Below are 15577 nucleotides of genomic sequence, written 5' to 3'. Positions count from 1 at the left end.
ACAACAAAATAGTGCTAATAATTACAATCACTTTTTTTATGAGATATAATACCAAAAGCAACCCTCCATACAAAGCAAACTAATTAAAAGCAGAAATAAACGATGAAGCTACATTCCTATTTTTTTCTGACTATTGGTTCTACCCCATTTGGCGAGTGCGTCGGCTTTGGAGTTGCATTTCCTTGGCGCATAAGTGAAAATGATGTCTGTGAATTGATTTCTGAGAGCTAGCAACATTGCAATGATTCGTCGAGATTGCCAATGTAGTCCGTCCTTCTGGTTGTTGATGAAGTTGATTATATTAAGATTATCACTTTCGATACGAACATATTTGATTTGGAGTTGGATCGCCCACATGATGCTGTAGTGTAGGGTTAAACTTTCACATTCTTCTGCGTTTTGACCTCGTACTGTGTCCGCTACCGCTATTACAAAATTTGGTTCATAATCATGGATAATACATCCGATTCCAGCTGGTTCCGTAAGTTTCATAAAAGAGGCATCTACGTTGATCTTTAGGAATGGTGTCGATTGAGGTCTCCATTGTTGTTTCTGTGGTTTGTTCCTGCATTTGTTTGTTAATATGGACTCCATCTTGAGTGGAGTGGTTGACGTATGCTTAATCCGTTCGATCATCTGAACTGGAGTTTGTTTGGGAGAGTTAAAGTAATTCTCGCATCTAGCTTTCCAGATAAACCATGGTATTTTGGCATATAATGTAGTATGTTCCTCATCTAATACTTTCCATTGTTGAATCCATTGCGTGACCGTGGTCACAGTGTAACATCACATTGGCTAATGTTTCATTAGCATTGCAATTAATACAATTATAGATAATACCTATATACTTACCGATTTTGTCTCTTACTGGTAGACTATTTGTGTAACATTTCCACATGAATAGTTTTTTCCATTGTATCGTGTTCATATTCCAAACAAAAACCAGTCTGTTGAGTCGTGCATTGGTTCATTACTGCCTCTTCTCAAGTAGTTATACATAGATTTAATTGAGAAATTTCCTGATTTGGTGAGTGACCATGTTGTTGCGTCTTCTTTATCAGCCTGCAAGTGAATACTTAAAATTGTGCGTCTTCTTTCTCAAGTACTTAATAATTACAATCACTTGAATGTTGTTCTTTTTAGATTTTTTTATGCAGCGCTTATGATTGTTGAAATGTAAATTTTCAGTAAGTTTTTTCTCAATCGACAAAATATCCGAATTATTGAACTTTCTTGTGACATAGTAGATCGAACATAAGATTTAATCAAATTCAACTTAGAGAAACTTCTTTTGTAGATGCGACAGTAACATGTACCGTTAACAACAATTTGTAAGCAATCCATGCCTTTGGGTAAAATCCTTTCATATCTTTCAAAATTTTGACACTTCACGTTTTTTATCTTTCACGTTACAAGACATTTCATTAATTACTTTCACTTCAAAGAACAAGTGAAGTCCATCTATATCATATAACCTGTTTTGCTTTAGAAAATTTAAAAAGCACATGAATCTCTTACATCATTATCGGATCTTAACTTTTCGAAATTGAATTTACGAGCAACGTCCAATCACTTATCACTAACAAAACGAGTATAATATGCAAGATAACCACCATCTACCATATTTATCAAAAAAACCCAAAATTAGTAATTCTTGTGAGACTTTTACTTAAATCTTCTCTTGTTTAATTTTTTTTTTTGAGAAACTTATTTATGCCTAAATCAGAGAGAAATAATTTAAAAAAAAAATATTCTTATATGATAAATTGATTAATGATTAATCTATAAATAAAATTCATAACATACTATATGTTCACACATATAACGTACAAAATAATTCAATGATTACGATTAGGTGTTTAGTTTGTTGATCACATATTTACACTGATAACAATTCGAGCTTTTAAGGATTTATTATTCTTTACTTTTGTTTTTTTTATGAAGAAAACATAGCATAACTTTAACTAAAATATCCATACAAAGTTCTAGCATATAGCTTTAACAAAAGAAGGTAATACATTCCATATTTTTCTACTGTCATTCCTCCTACCCCATTTAGCTATTGAGTCCGCCTGAGTATTGCCTTCCCGGTTGATAAACGTAAAGATAATACCATCAAATTTATCCCTGAGCTCTTTAGCTTGTTTCATGATCTTTGTAGATTGCCAGTGGAGACTAACATTTTGTCCGTTGATAAAGTGGACGAGCGTTTGGTTATCACTTTCAATATGAACGTGGTTAATGTTCAAATCTAAAGCCCATTTGATGCTGTAAAGTATGGCAATGCTTTCACACTCTTCCGCATTCTGACCTCGTATAGAGTCAGCCGCTGCAATAACAAAAGCGCCTGTTTCTTCTCTGATGATACACCCAATCCCTGCTGGTTCTGAGCTTTTGGAGAAAGAAGCATCAACATTAAGTTTAAGATATGGTGTTGACGGAGGTCTCCATTTTTCCTGTATGGTTTTTTCCCTGCAAACTTTAGGTATAAAGGATTCGATCTTAATAGGCGTGATGGTATTGGCATTTATCCTATCAATGATCTGTCTAGGATTTTGTTTCGTTTTGGAGAAGTTGTTTTCACATCTTGCTTTCCATAAAAACCAAAGAATTTTGGCATATAGTAGACCAATTTCCTCATCTAGTTTTTTCCATAGATGTATCTATTGGATAGTAGATACAATATGGTCTGTTCTTACCGGATAATTAAACCAAATCGCTTTAGCGAAGGTGCAATGAAGCATAACATGGTCTAAAGTTTCGTTTTCATTACAGTTAATACAAGAGAATTGGTTACCAATGTATTTACCTATTTTTTCCTTTACTGGTAGACCATTAGTACAGCATTTCCATAAAAATAATTTGACTCTAGGAATCGTATTCATGTTCCATATAAAGAACCAGTCCGTTTGATCCTGCATAAGATTAGTACATCAATTCGCAGAGAATTATACATAGATTTAAGTGAAAAATTACCTGATCTAGTCAGCGTCCATCTAGGAATATCCTCCTGGTCACTATGGATGTTAATGCTCATGATAACATTGCAAATATCAGTGTTGAAACAACAATGTAATATATTAGTATTCCAAGTATTGTTATCCATTAGTTGTGAAACCCATTTGAGATTAATCTCATTGTGATTCGTCATAGGCGGAGGGTAATCCGAAATCCAGAAGTCCTGCCAAATATCAATATTGTCACCTTTGTTGATGTCCCACAAGATCAGATTCTGCATATGAATAGACTGTTTGTTGATGGATTTCCAGATCCAAGAATGGTTAGGTTTGGGAGGAGTGGGTTTAAACGAATTCGGAAAATATTTTCCTTTAAGAATTTTAACCCAAACTGCATTAGGATTTTTGATAATACGCCAATTGATCTTGTTCAGAAAATGCTTGGTTATCAAGAAGAGGAACACGAATGCCCAGACCGCCAAATTTGCGAGGTTTGCAAATAGTGGCCCAGTTAAGCATATGAAAAGTTTTGGATTTTCCCCACCAGAAGGTCCTTTGAATGGACTCAATGCTATTGCAAATGCCTTTAGGAATGGCAAAGCATTGCATTTGGTATCGGGGAACGGCCGCTGCTATGGTCGAAATGACTACAGAGCGACTGATGGGCCTAAAAGGTTACCCTAAAAGGTCTCCACCCGCAAGTATACGGGCGTCAAGTAATAACCCGGTAAGACCGGGATCGATCCTCAAGGATAGGGGGGTAATTCGAATACCGAAAGAGTCTAACCCATCGGTTTAAGTGTCAGTCACTAACTCGGACTAAAAACAAAAAAAGAGAATAAGTTGGATTTTTGGATTGATTTCAAATAAATAAACAAATAAGGCTAACTAAACTAAAGGTGGCAGATTCGGGAAGAGTCGAGTAAGAATGGAACGAGAGGGATACTTCGATCCACAGAATTGATAGTGACTAGTACTAATAATCAATAAGCATGAAAAGTTAGTTAACTTCACCCATTTACTTGGATGGGTCAACGAACTCTTGGTTTAACTCAGATTCCAGTCCATGAACGGTCTAAAAATCCGGAAGATTTATCATTAAAAGCAATAAAACTCTTGTCACATCAAAATATGTATCACGAGTATCCGACTACAAAAGCTAGCTAGACATGGTGGAGCACATAATAAACGAGAAGAAAATAAAGAAAGACATGAGTTAAGGTGAAAATCTCCCTATTTCGGTGATGGCGCAAGACTAAGATCGACGGGAAATATAAGTGTTCAAGTGCTGTCGATCTCCCTGTAACAGAATGCAGGGGTCCCCTTAACAGTGTATAATAGGTGTCCTCTCAGCAGAACTTGACCTCCCCTTAACAGAGTGTCATCTTCTTCCTCTCAAACCAAATCCACCATGAAAGCTAGGATCAAGGTTTCTCTCTCTAAGATTTGTTGCTCAAAACAAAATCAAACATTATAGGAAGCAAGGCAATGATGAATGGATCTAAAACCCTAAGGTTTCCGAGCCTAATGATGACCGGAACTACCCAAAATTGCTCCGGCAAGGTCTACCAAAATCCGGCCAAAGAAAACTCCAATTCCGGCCTAGAACTTGCTGTCTCGAGCAACTGCTAGCCGTCCCTTGTTCCGAGCTGTTCCCCGTGCTAATAGGAGATAACCCGCACTGCTTCTATGCTTCCCGCGAGCTGCTGTTGTTGGAGCTGCTTTAATGGTGGATTGAGGCAAAACCGAGCTGCTGTCCAAGTGGAAAACCCGAGCTGCTGCTGTTGGAGCTGCACCGGTGAGAACTCAGACGAACCCGAACCGTGCCGGCCAAGAGAACTTGGCCGGCAGCCTCCTTCCCTTCTCTCTCTAGCTTTTTTCCCCTAAACCCTAGAAAACTCTAATTTCTAATTCTAGAAGATGACCAACCAACCTCTTTTTCTTTACTAAAACCCTTGAATTGGGCTTATAAAGAGAGGTGCCCCTAAACTTCTCCTTTGGTCTTCTTCCTTGGGTTTTTGGGCCTGACTTTGAGTCTTATTACACACACCAAGGGGTGCCTTCAAATTTGTCTCTACTTCCTCTAATTTTCAGAAAGACGAAAATGACCCTCAACTTCCTTCTTCCATAACTTTTCCGTCCGAACTCCGATTCGACTTCCGTTTTCGCCACCGGATTCACCATCGACTCCACTTGCCACTTAACCTCTGATCTCTGCCAAAATTACCAAAATACCCCTGGTCTCTCTTTCCTTCCGGTCTCTTCCACATGAGATAAAATCTGATAAATGTTCCGTTTTATTCCGAATGAAGCGTCAAACTCCAAATAAGGTACCTACCAAGAAAAACTTATAAATAATTAGAAATAAAACACGAAAAGAACTAACTCATCAAAGTTAAGTGATCTCAATGTGGTATTTTAACGCCACATCAAACATCCCCAAACTTAGAATTTGCTAGTCCTCGAGCAAATAAATAAAACAAAACAATAAAGTAAAATCCTAACTCACTTTCGGAGGAATCCCGGTTGCATTTAGCGTATGCAACAAGCCGTTAAACCCCTAGGTTACCCCTAGTGGACGAGTGTCGTCTCGTGAGGGTTTCCAGTGAATATACCCACAAAATTCAAGATTCCAAAGACACAAAAGATTTCAACATCGATGTAAATAAGATAATGACAACTAATGACACACTCAAGCATGCTAAACAAACGAATCAAAATCGATAAACGCATATATATGCTAAAAGTCTCCTCACTAGTAGTCTCATCCGAAAATGTGAGTGTCCAATCATAATGAGCATCATCTAAGTTCAAAGTCACAAAACCTCGATTCCTATCTTAGTACATTTCGCCTCGACTTTAGCCTCACGGTCATACACTCAAAAACATGAAATCACTCAAGAATATATAATAATGGTTCACTCTAATGTGTGAGCATGGAATAAAGAGAAACTCAACACATACAAAACAAATGAGGATAACAAGTTTTAGAACGAAATAATCTCTAAAGAATGGAAATAACCACTAAAATGGAATGGGGAAGTTCACTCACCCTTCTCACCCACTATACCCTCTAACAATGTTTCCTAAAGGTCAACGGATACAAGTAATGAGATGAAAGTAGTGAAATCCCGAGAATGTCGACGTCTTCAATAAAAAGAACGCTCAAACAACTACTAAATTTAGCTTTTGCTTTGAACACTTTATTATTCACAACACTCACACATAAAAACACAAAATAACAAATAAACTCTTTTTTTTTCTTATGTTCTTTTTTTTTCACTTTTTTTTTTTCGTAACAAAACAAATACTAACACTAGTATTCTCAACAAACAACTTTTTTTCTTCATTCACACTTTGCTTTCACATTCTTCTTTCTATAACTATCATGCCTTCATTCTCGGGAGTAAGATGATGAATAGGTGGTGGAGTATCCGTTTCCCTAAAGTTGACACTATTATCGGGTTTCATGGACTACAAGAGTAAGGTCGCTATCCTGATGTCACTCCTAGTGGCTAAGAAAGTTGAGCTCATGAGATCGTCTAAGCTCTTTTAAAAGTTGCGAGGTTGAGTAGCTCTTCATTCTACTCGGAGTTAGCGCAGAAGAGTACACTCGAAAACAATATAAAGGCTCAGATATCTCACATGGGTGTAAGTCTCCACTAATGACTCTTCTAGGTCCCTTAGAAATGTTTCTTTTTCCTTAGATGCTACTCACATGATCAGACAACAAACGCTAAAGGACTTGACATTCATAAGAAAGACAAAGAACATGCATAACATTCACCAAAACTGAAACACGTGCATCAACATACTTAAGCATACCACTAAAGTCATATCAAATCTACCCAAAAATTTTCAAATTTGGTCGAATTATTGAACCCTCTTGTCTTTTGAAACCCCATGGTCATGGCTGAAAGTCATACCCCATCCCCAAACTTAAAACTAACATTGTCCTCAATGTTTCAACCATATACTCACCAAAAGATAAGACATATTAATTTAAAGAGAAGAATGGAAAGATATTACCGTAGCCGGAGGAGATAATAGATACTACTACCGAGACTCGTGTATGAACAGGTTCCAAGTTGATGTCGAGCTCGTCTCCATCCCCAAACTTGGAACAAACTATGCCTCAGAAGCAAAACAAGTAAGAAATGCTCCTATGATCAACAAGAAATATGAGAATGAAGCACATAAGATCATGACCATAAAAATGACCACTAACGCGGGTAAACACGATTGCATTGAGCTATGCAATTAGCCGTTGATTCTCTTGCTTTCACAAGAGCACGAGTTCTGTCTCGTGGAGGGTTTCCAGAGATGATACCCACAAACATCAAGACCCATCTCAATCAGTCAAAGATCATACAATAAGAGACGGAAATTTTGGGGGTCAACCCAAAGAAAGCTATATGCCGGTGATAATCGTCTCACAAAAAGATAAAGGATATGAAGTGCACATGAGACGATAGAAGAAAACAAGTCATCCCCAAACTTAGTGGGTGCACAGTTCACTAAGTAGGCATAAATAGAAGGAACGACAACAAAGAAATCATCAAAAGGATCGACATACATGTGAAGAGTCAAAATATCAGTCGAAGGCAAAAAATCATCTGGAAGCTTAGTGGACAGAATATCCATTACGTCCATAGACGTCTTTGGAAAGACGTCTGAAATGTCCCAAAAGGGATCAACAACCGAGTTTGAGATCATGTGGAAAGTCGAACTAGACTCTAAGGGTAAGGCAATATGATCGGGGACCAAGTCAAGGTCCATGGTTTCCTTAGGTAAATAGTCTGACAAACTATCCAACATGTCTCTAACTACTACGTCATCAATATCCTCAAAGACTTCTGGAGCCTCGCAGTCAGTTATATTAGCAGGCCTTCCTAGAATTGCATCTAACACTGACTCCTTACAAGTGTCAAAAATCGGATAGTTCATAATCATGTCATCCTCAAACTTGCTCGTAGAGCCATCACCCTGAACATCAACGTCTAATGTAGTCCTATCATGGTGAGACGACACTGGTGGAGGAAACAAGACGACAAGGTCATCAGACCGTTCAGGCTCTAAGTTACTATCAGTAAATTCATCGACATTTAACTTAGTACTAGGGTTAGACGTATTACCCTCGTCATCGTACCTAGTACCCTCTTGAGTTTGGGGTGGTGAAACCCCTTCCTCGTCGACGAATAACTGTGACTTAAGCATCTTTACCTGTTGAGTCAATGACTTAATCTCCTGCGTCGTTTGAGTCGCAAACTGTGACATCATCTCTCTAAGACGACTCGCGGACTCTTCAAGAGTCTCCTCATAGTAAGGCTCACTAGTGTAATTCAATGACGACTCTTGATCATAAGTCTCATCGTACATATTAGGATAATACCTGCCTCTAAAATCATTGGTCTCTAAATAGTGTGGACTATAAGGTCTCTCATACATATTTGGTGTCAGACCATATCCATCACTAATTTGACCATCTCTATACATTTGTCGGTATTCTCCTAATGTCATACGAGATCGATCAGGTTCTGGTCTACTCCACTCACTAATCGGACCGTTTCTAGACATTTGTTGATAATCCCCAAATGTCATACCAGGTCGGTTAGGCTCGTTTCTACTCATCTGTTGGTATTCCCCGAAGGTCATACCAGGTCGGGTAGTGATGGAACTCCTCAGATCAAGGTCATCATCAACATGAAATGGCCAACCGTTAGAATAACGTGCCATGATCTCACAATGCTCAAGGAACTAACAAACAAGCTATCAATGCAATGCAAAACTTATCCAACCAATCACACACAAGTAAGAAAGAAAGAGATAGAATACGATACTAGCGAATGCTCCTCTCGTTTCGTTTTTCCTTCGATTTCTTTCTTTTCCTTCGCTCCTATTTCTCTTTTTGGCTTTTTTTCTTAAAGTAGTTCCTGAAAACAAGAAAGAGTCAGAAACTACGAAAATAAATAAAAACGTCTAAGTTAACAAATAACACTAAACTAATGAACAAAACAAGCAAACAATATCCAAACTACTAAACCTATCCCCGGCAGCGGCGCCAAAAACTTGATGGGCCTAAAAGGTTACCCTAAAAGGTCTCCACCCGCAAGTATACGGGCGTCAAGTAATAACCCGGTAAGACCGGGATCGATCCTCAAGGATAGGGGGTAATTCGAATACCGAAAGAGTCTAACCCACCGGTTTAAGTGTCAGTCACTAACTCAGACTAAAAACAAAAAAAGAGAATAAGTTGGATTTTTGGATTGATTTCAAATAAATAAACAAATAAGGCTAACTAAACTAAAGGTGGCAGATTCGGGAAGAGTCGAGTAAGAATGGAACGAGAGGGATACTTCGATCCACAGAATTGATAGTGACTAGTACTAATAATCAATAAGCATGAAAAGTTAGTTAACTTCACCCATTTACTTGGATGGGTCAGCGAACTCTTGGTTTAACTCAGATTCCAGTCCATGAACGGTCTAAAAATCCGGAAGATTTTATCATTAAAAGCAATAAAACTCTTGTCACATCAAAACATGTATCACGAGTATCCGACTACAAAAGCTAGCTAGACATGGTGGAGCACATAATAAACGAGAAGAAAATAAAGAAAGACATGAGTTAAGGTGAAAATCTCCCTATTTCGGTGATGGCGCAAGACTAAGATCGACGGGAAATATAAGTGTTCAAGTGCTGTCGATCTCCCTGTAACAGAATGCAGGGGTCCCCTTAACAGTGTATAATAGGTGTCCTCTCAGCAGAACTTGACTTCCCCTTAACAGAGTGTCATCTTCTTCCTCTCAAACCAAATCCACCATGAAAGCTAGGATCAAGGTTTATCTCTCTAAGATTTGTTGCTCAAAACAAAATCAAACATTATAGGAAGCAAGGCAATGATGAATGGATCTAAAACCCTAAGGTTTCCGAGCCTAATAATGACCGGAACTACCCAAAATTGCTCCGGCAAGGTCTACCAAAATCCGGCCAAAGAAAACTCCAATTCCGGCCTAGAACTTGCTGTCTCGAGCAACTGCTAGCCGTCCCTTGTTCCGAGCTGTTCCCCGTGCTAATAGGAGATAACCCGCACTGCTTCTATGCTTCCCGCGAGCTGCTGTTGTTGGAGCTGCTTTAATGGTGGATTGAGGCAAAACCGAGCTGCTGTCCAAGTGGAAAACCCGAGCTGCTGCTGTTGGAGCTGCACCGGTGAGAACTCAGACGAACCCGAACCGTGCCGGCCAAGAGAACTTGGCCGGCAGCCTCCTTCCCTTCTCTCTCTAGCTTTTTTCCCCTAAACCCTAGAAAACTCTAATTTCTAATTCTAGAAGATGACCAACCAGCCTCTTTTTCTTTACTAAAACCCTTGAATTGGGCTTATAAAGAGAGGTGCCCCTAAACTTCTCCTTTGGTCTTCTTCCTTGGGTTTTTGGGCCTGACTTTGAGTCTTATTACATACACCAAGGGGTGCCTTCAAATTTGTCTCTACTTCCTCTAATTTTCAGAAAGACGAAAATGACCCTCAACTTCCTTCTTCCATAACTTTTCCGTCCGAACTCCGATTCGACTTTCGTTTTCGCCACCGGATTCACCATCGACTCCACTTGCCACTTAACCTCTGATCTCTGCCAAAATTACCAAAATACCCCTGGTCTCTCTTTCCTTCCGGTCTCTTCCACATGAGATAAAATCTGATAAATGTTCCGTTTTATTCCGAATGAAGCGTCAAACTCCAAATAAGGTACCTACCAAGAAAAACTTATAAATAATTAGAAATAAAACACGAAAAGAACTAACTCATCAAAGTTAAGTGATCTCAATGTGGTATTTTAACGCCAAATCAGCGACCAGCCTGAGAGAGAAGATGAGTTTGCCATTTGGCGAGTTTATTCCGAATCTGAGAAATGAGAGGTTGGAAAGCTGACTTCTTGTTGCTATTAATGAACAAATTGGTACCAAGGTATTTGTCTCCTGCCGAAGAATAATGAACTTTGAGATCACGAGTGATCATCCGTTTAAATTTGGGGTGGGCATTTTTAGAAAAGAAAATATTTGATTTGGAGTAGTTGATCATTTGTCCCGAGGCATTACTGAATTCCTTCAGAATGAGTTTGAGATTGTGAATGTTCTCCAAAGAATTTTGACCAAAAATGAGACAATCATCGGCGAACAGAAGATGATTGATAATGAGCTCTGAATTCGGCGCCGGAAAACCTATGAAGGTATGATTAACATTAGGCTTCTCCAGAAGCCTGCTAAGACCTTCCATAGCAATAGCAAACAGGAACGGCGAAAGAGGATCTCCTTGTCGAATACCGCGGCTCACATTAAAAGTCATTCCAGGGCGGCCATTGATGAGAACCGCCATAGAACTAATAGCAAGACAAGTGTGGATGAGCTCAATCCACTTCTGATGAAAGCCCATCAGATGCATCACCTTCTCTAAATAACTCTATTCTATCCGATCAAAAGCTTTGGACATGTCTAATTTCAGACCAAAGTAACTCTTAGCTCCTTTGCAATGCTTATAGGAATGAATATTTATTATTCTTTACTAGTAATGGTAAAACAATTACATAAATAAATCAAATAATCAATGAATTAAGGTTTTTAAAATTTATGAATTAGGTATTATATTATTGCTAATAATGATAAAATAATTACAATATGGCCCAAGTTGGATTGATGTTATTCATTGTTGAAACCAAAGATGAGAGAGTATTTTTTTTGTTGCAAATACTCCCTCCGTCCCATTTTGTTTGGTTGTTATTTCTTTTATGGAAGTCTCAAAATGTTTATTCACTTTCCTTTTATAACATTCATTTATTAGTAAAATGATGAAACTTCCAAAACTACCCTTTAGTTTTAACACCATTCAAAAGTTCAAATTGGTTCTACACTTCTACCAATGTTGTATTTAATGAAATACTCTATACTAAATGAGGGTAGTTTAGTAAAAGTCTTTATATTTGTCAACAATAAATAACATTCCTTAATAAGTTGAATTCCCCATAACTCGGGAAGAGAGTTGTATTTTTTTGGGTTGGGATGAGGACGTTGAAGGTGAGGAAATCTAATGGAAGTTTGTTGTCTTGTATTTGCTGTTGGTCCCACAAAGTTAATGTATTAAAAAATAGCAAATTTGCGGCATATTCTTTTAACAGTGTTGCTGGTGTGGTCCAAAGAAAGACTTGGGCCCAGGGTCGGTCATGAATCGAAGTGGAAACTTCAACGGAGAAGAAGGAAGAAACCCCAAAAATTATGATTTTTTTAGAGAAAAAGGAAGTTTTAATGTTCAAGGGTATTTTGGGAACCAAAACATCAGAAAATGACATGGATTGCTAATTATATATATTCTAAACTTTACTTGTCATTACCCATTTTGACAGCTTATAGTTAAAAGAAAAAGATATTTGTTTATTTGGTTATTATGAATAATATTTTGACCCAAACAACCATTTTTAAATTTTTTTTGTTCTTACTTTTACTATTTCACGTGATGTATACTTCCAATTGTCACGTTTTACAGTGATGCCAACCTACACTTTGTCGAATCACCGACTCTTGCTCCCCATGAAGTTCAATTTCCAGGCAGCACAAGAGAAATATGTTTTTCAACTTCTTCATGTTCTTCACATTGCCTAAACCATCCATCATTTTGTTGCTTTCTTCCATGATATTCGGTTAAAATGGTAGTTTGAAGAACCTCAGATGATTATTTCTCTGAAACTGGATCCATAGGACACAAAGATGCTAATTACCGAAGTTGAACATTTTTCTTGTATCTGTTTTGTGATAGATTTCTTCGGATGTGTTTAATATACTTTAAGCCAGCATATTATGTTGCTTAGCTTATCTCTGTAGCAGATTTCAGTACTAGGTAGTTGGGCTTAGGATTTGGTACCAATGGATGCCCGATCCATCCTTAGTCAAAATGATCTGATATGCATCTATTCAAATACCATCTATATATGTTCTTGGACTGAGCCACCACCTAGGCCCACTAGCCTAGCTTGACAATATACTATGTCTTCCTTGACATAAGATTGCTTAGTCCAACCAATGTTTGTCCTCGGAAACGCCAAAAAGCACTTGGAAAAACTAAGGTGAGATTTTATTAACGAACCAGGTCTGAAGGTTCTTCCTTGACAATGATACTGATCGATTGCTTCAGTTGCCTATCCTGGAGCCTTGTAGGCTCGTTAGAGTGGCTGCCATTGCTTTATTAAAGTATTTATTTGCAGAATTGGCCTTATAATTTAGTTCCCCAATTGGAAAGTGACAGCTACATGGGACATGGCCATGGGACTTCTTTTCTCGATTTGAATAGGCAAATCAATATCATTCTTGATTGGTTTAAACTTAGCCATTTGAATAGTTTTTAGATATTGGGTAAGATCAACGTACCATTCTTCCTCACTCTCACTTTGTTGAACTGAGTTCACATCAAAATATTATTCACCTACTATGATGATTTGAAATTATTGTTGGTTTTTTTATATATTTTAATCAAGAACAACTTAGGGAAGTTGCATATATTTTTCTTTCTGTTTTTTCATTGCAAAAATCTGTCAAGAATTCTATTGATAGGAATCTTGTTATTTGCCCTGAACATTTAGTTGATTGAGGATTGCTTCTATTTTTTGTTTTGCACCATAATGACTAGTGATCTAGCTCTTCTCCTAGGAAGGTTTCCTAATAGATTATCATTTTTTACCGTGATAATGGGATCAACTACAATGTTGTAACTTGTGACTTAATAATCAGGTTGTTTCTTTTGGTAGACAAAATAAAGAAAGGAGAAGGAAGTGAGTTTGTGGAGCATTGTCAGCCGAGACCTGTCTGTTATTAACTTGGTTGTGAAGAAGGTTGTAAATGATCTTCAAGATCTAACTTATACGGAGAGAGGACGAGAGGTCTGATAATCATAAAACTCTTCCACCTTTCCAAGCAAGACGATGTCAGAAACTATGTCAACAAATACGATAGGAACTTTCGAACAAAAAAAGGGAAGGGTTTTTGTTGGTTTAAAAGCAATAAACTTGGTCTTGATTCACTAATCTAAAGTAGGAGTTGAATACTTTATTCGTGTTAGTCCAGGAATAAGCTCTGTAACGCTCCGAAAAATCAGAAGTTGATTACTCTATCAACTCTACAAAGAAAATAGCAAGAATCGAGGGGAAGGAGAAGAAGATCGTGAAGGCGAAGTCTGAATCAACAGAATATTAGAAGCTTTTGGCTTCCAGGTTGAAAGAACAAAGAGAACGCCAAAGTGAAAGCTTATGAAAAAAGAGATCTAGACTCTATCTTGCTTCCAAGCCATCTATTGCAGCTTATGTGCTTTCGTTCAAGTTTAAAAGTTTCTTAAGGCTAAGCTCTTTTTCGTTCGAATTGGTATTTCATATATTTTGAGGTAACTATTGTTTCCTTTTGAAGTTGATGCTAATTACACATTATTTTGATCAGATTTTGATAATTTGCAGTTGATACTTCCATTATTTTGGTTATGTTTATTTGTTTTCTTATGGTACTACATGTCAATTTTATTGAACAATTTTGGAGTTTGTGACCTCATATGATAATGGCTACACGCACTTGCCCTATTTTATTTTGTTCAAGCCCTAAACATCTTATTTGGTTTACTCTCAGATTGATCGTGGTAAAGTATGGCCTTTAACTTTAAGGCGAATTACCTAGAAGTTGCAAAATTGCTTTTCGAACTAATAGTTTGCATATGTTCAATCCGTATTAGATGATTCATTTTTCATTTCAGGAACGTTCCCTCTTTGTTACTTTTTATTCACTATTAATATACAGGAATTTAGTAATTTTCCTTTCTCTTGTGTAAATGTAGTTCCCATTACATACACAAATGAAAACAACTTGTTTTTAAGAATGGAAAAGAGAGAGACAGTGGCTTCTTAACAACGTAACGTTGTGGAGACTTGGTTGGCCAACTCTTTTATTATTGGTTTAACTTAGGCCAGGGGCGGACCCACGTTGGGGCCTATGGAGTCATGTGCCCCACGACCCCGAGTCAAAAAACCCTATAGCCCCAAATTATCAGAGTTTTATTGCTTAATATACCTCCAATTCCACCAATCAATCACTAATGAACGGTGGTCAGCTCAATGGAGTTGTGCTAAGTTTACCACTAAATAGGGCATAGTTTTGAGCCCCACTGTCCTCTTTATCTTTTTATTTTTTGAATAATTTCTTTGAGTGATTTTAAGGACGCCCTTTCAAGTGGTATTGGCTCCCATCTAAAAGGCAATTATTTGAGGACCGATTATGAACTAATAACACTTTGGGCAACCCTTTTAAAATTACTCATTTGTTTTTGCTCCTACTTTTTTTTTGGATTTTTGAGTCTAAGGTCAAAAAATAGGGGGTAATAAGTTATATATCCACTCCTAAATCAATAAATAATATAAAGGTTATTTCCCAAATGGCCCCCAACTTTGTGACCAGCTTCCTGCCTGGCCCCCTACTTTAGCAAATATTCCCGTATGGCCCCCATTTTCCGTTATATTTAACTGTCCGTTACTCTCTCTCCTCCATCTCATTTTCTCTCTCTGCTAAGTCACCTATCACGCCACATCATCATCTTCTCCGGTAGG

General features: G+C 37.7%; 1 pseudogene; it reads left to right on the top strand.

Moving 5' to 3' along the window:
- Positions 1 to 3238: 3238 nt before the first annotated feature.
- Positions 3239 to 14369, top strand: LOC147566673 (small ribosomal subunit protein eS6 pseudogene; annotated as a pseudogene).
- Positions 14370 to 15577: the final 1208 nt, after the last annotated feature.

This window comes from Eschscholzia californica, unplaced genomic scaffold (genome assembly GCF_041429995.1).
Source record: "Eschscholzia californica isolate CP2 unplaced genomic scaffold, dmEscCali1.0.p SCAF_1, whole genome shotgun sequence".
In the NCBI taxonomy this organism is placed as follows: domain Eukaryota; kingdom Viridiplantae; phylum Streptophyta; class Magnoliopsida; order Ranunculales; family Papaveraceae; genus Eschscholzia; species Eschscholzia californica.
The sequence above is the reverse complement of the archived record's forward strand: the minus strand, read 5'-3'. Positions and strand labels throughout refer to the sequence as shown.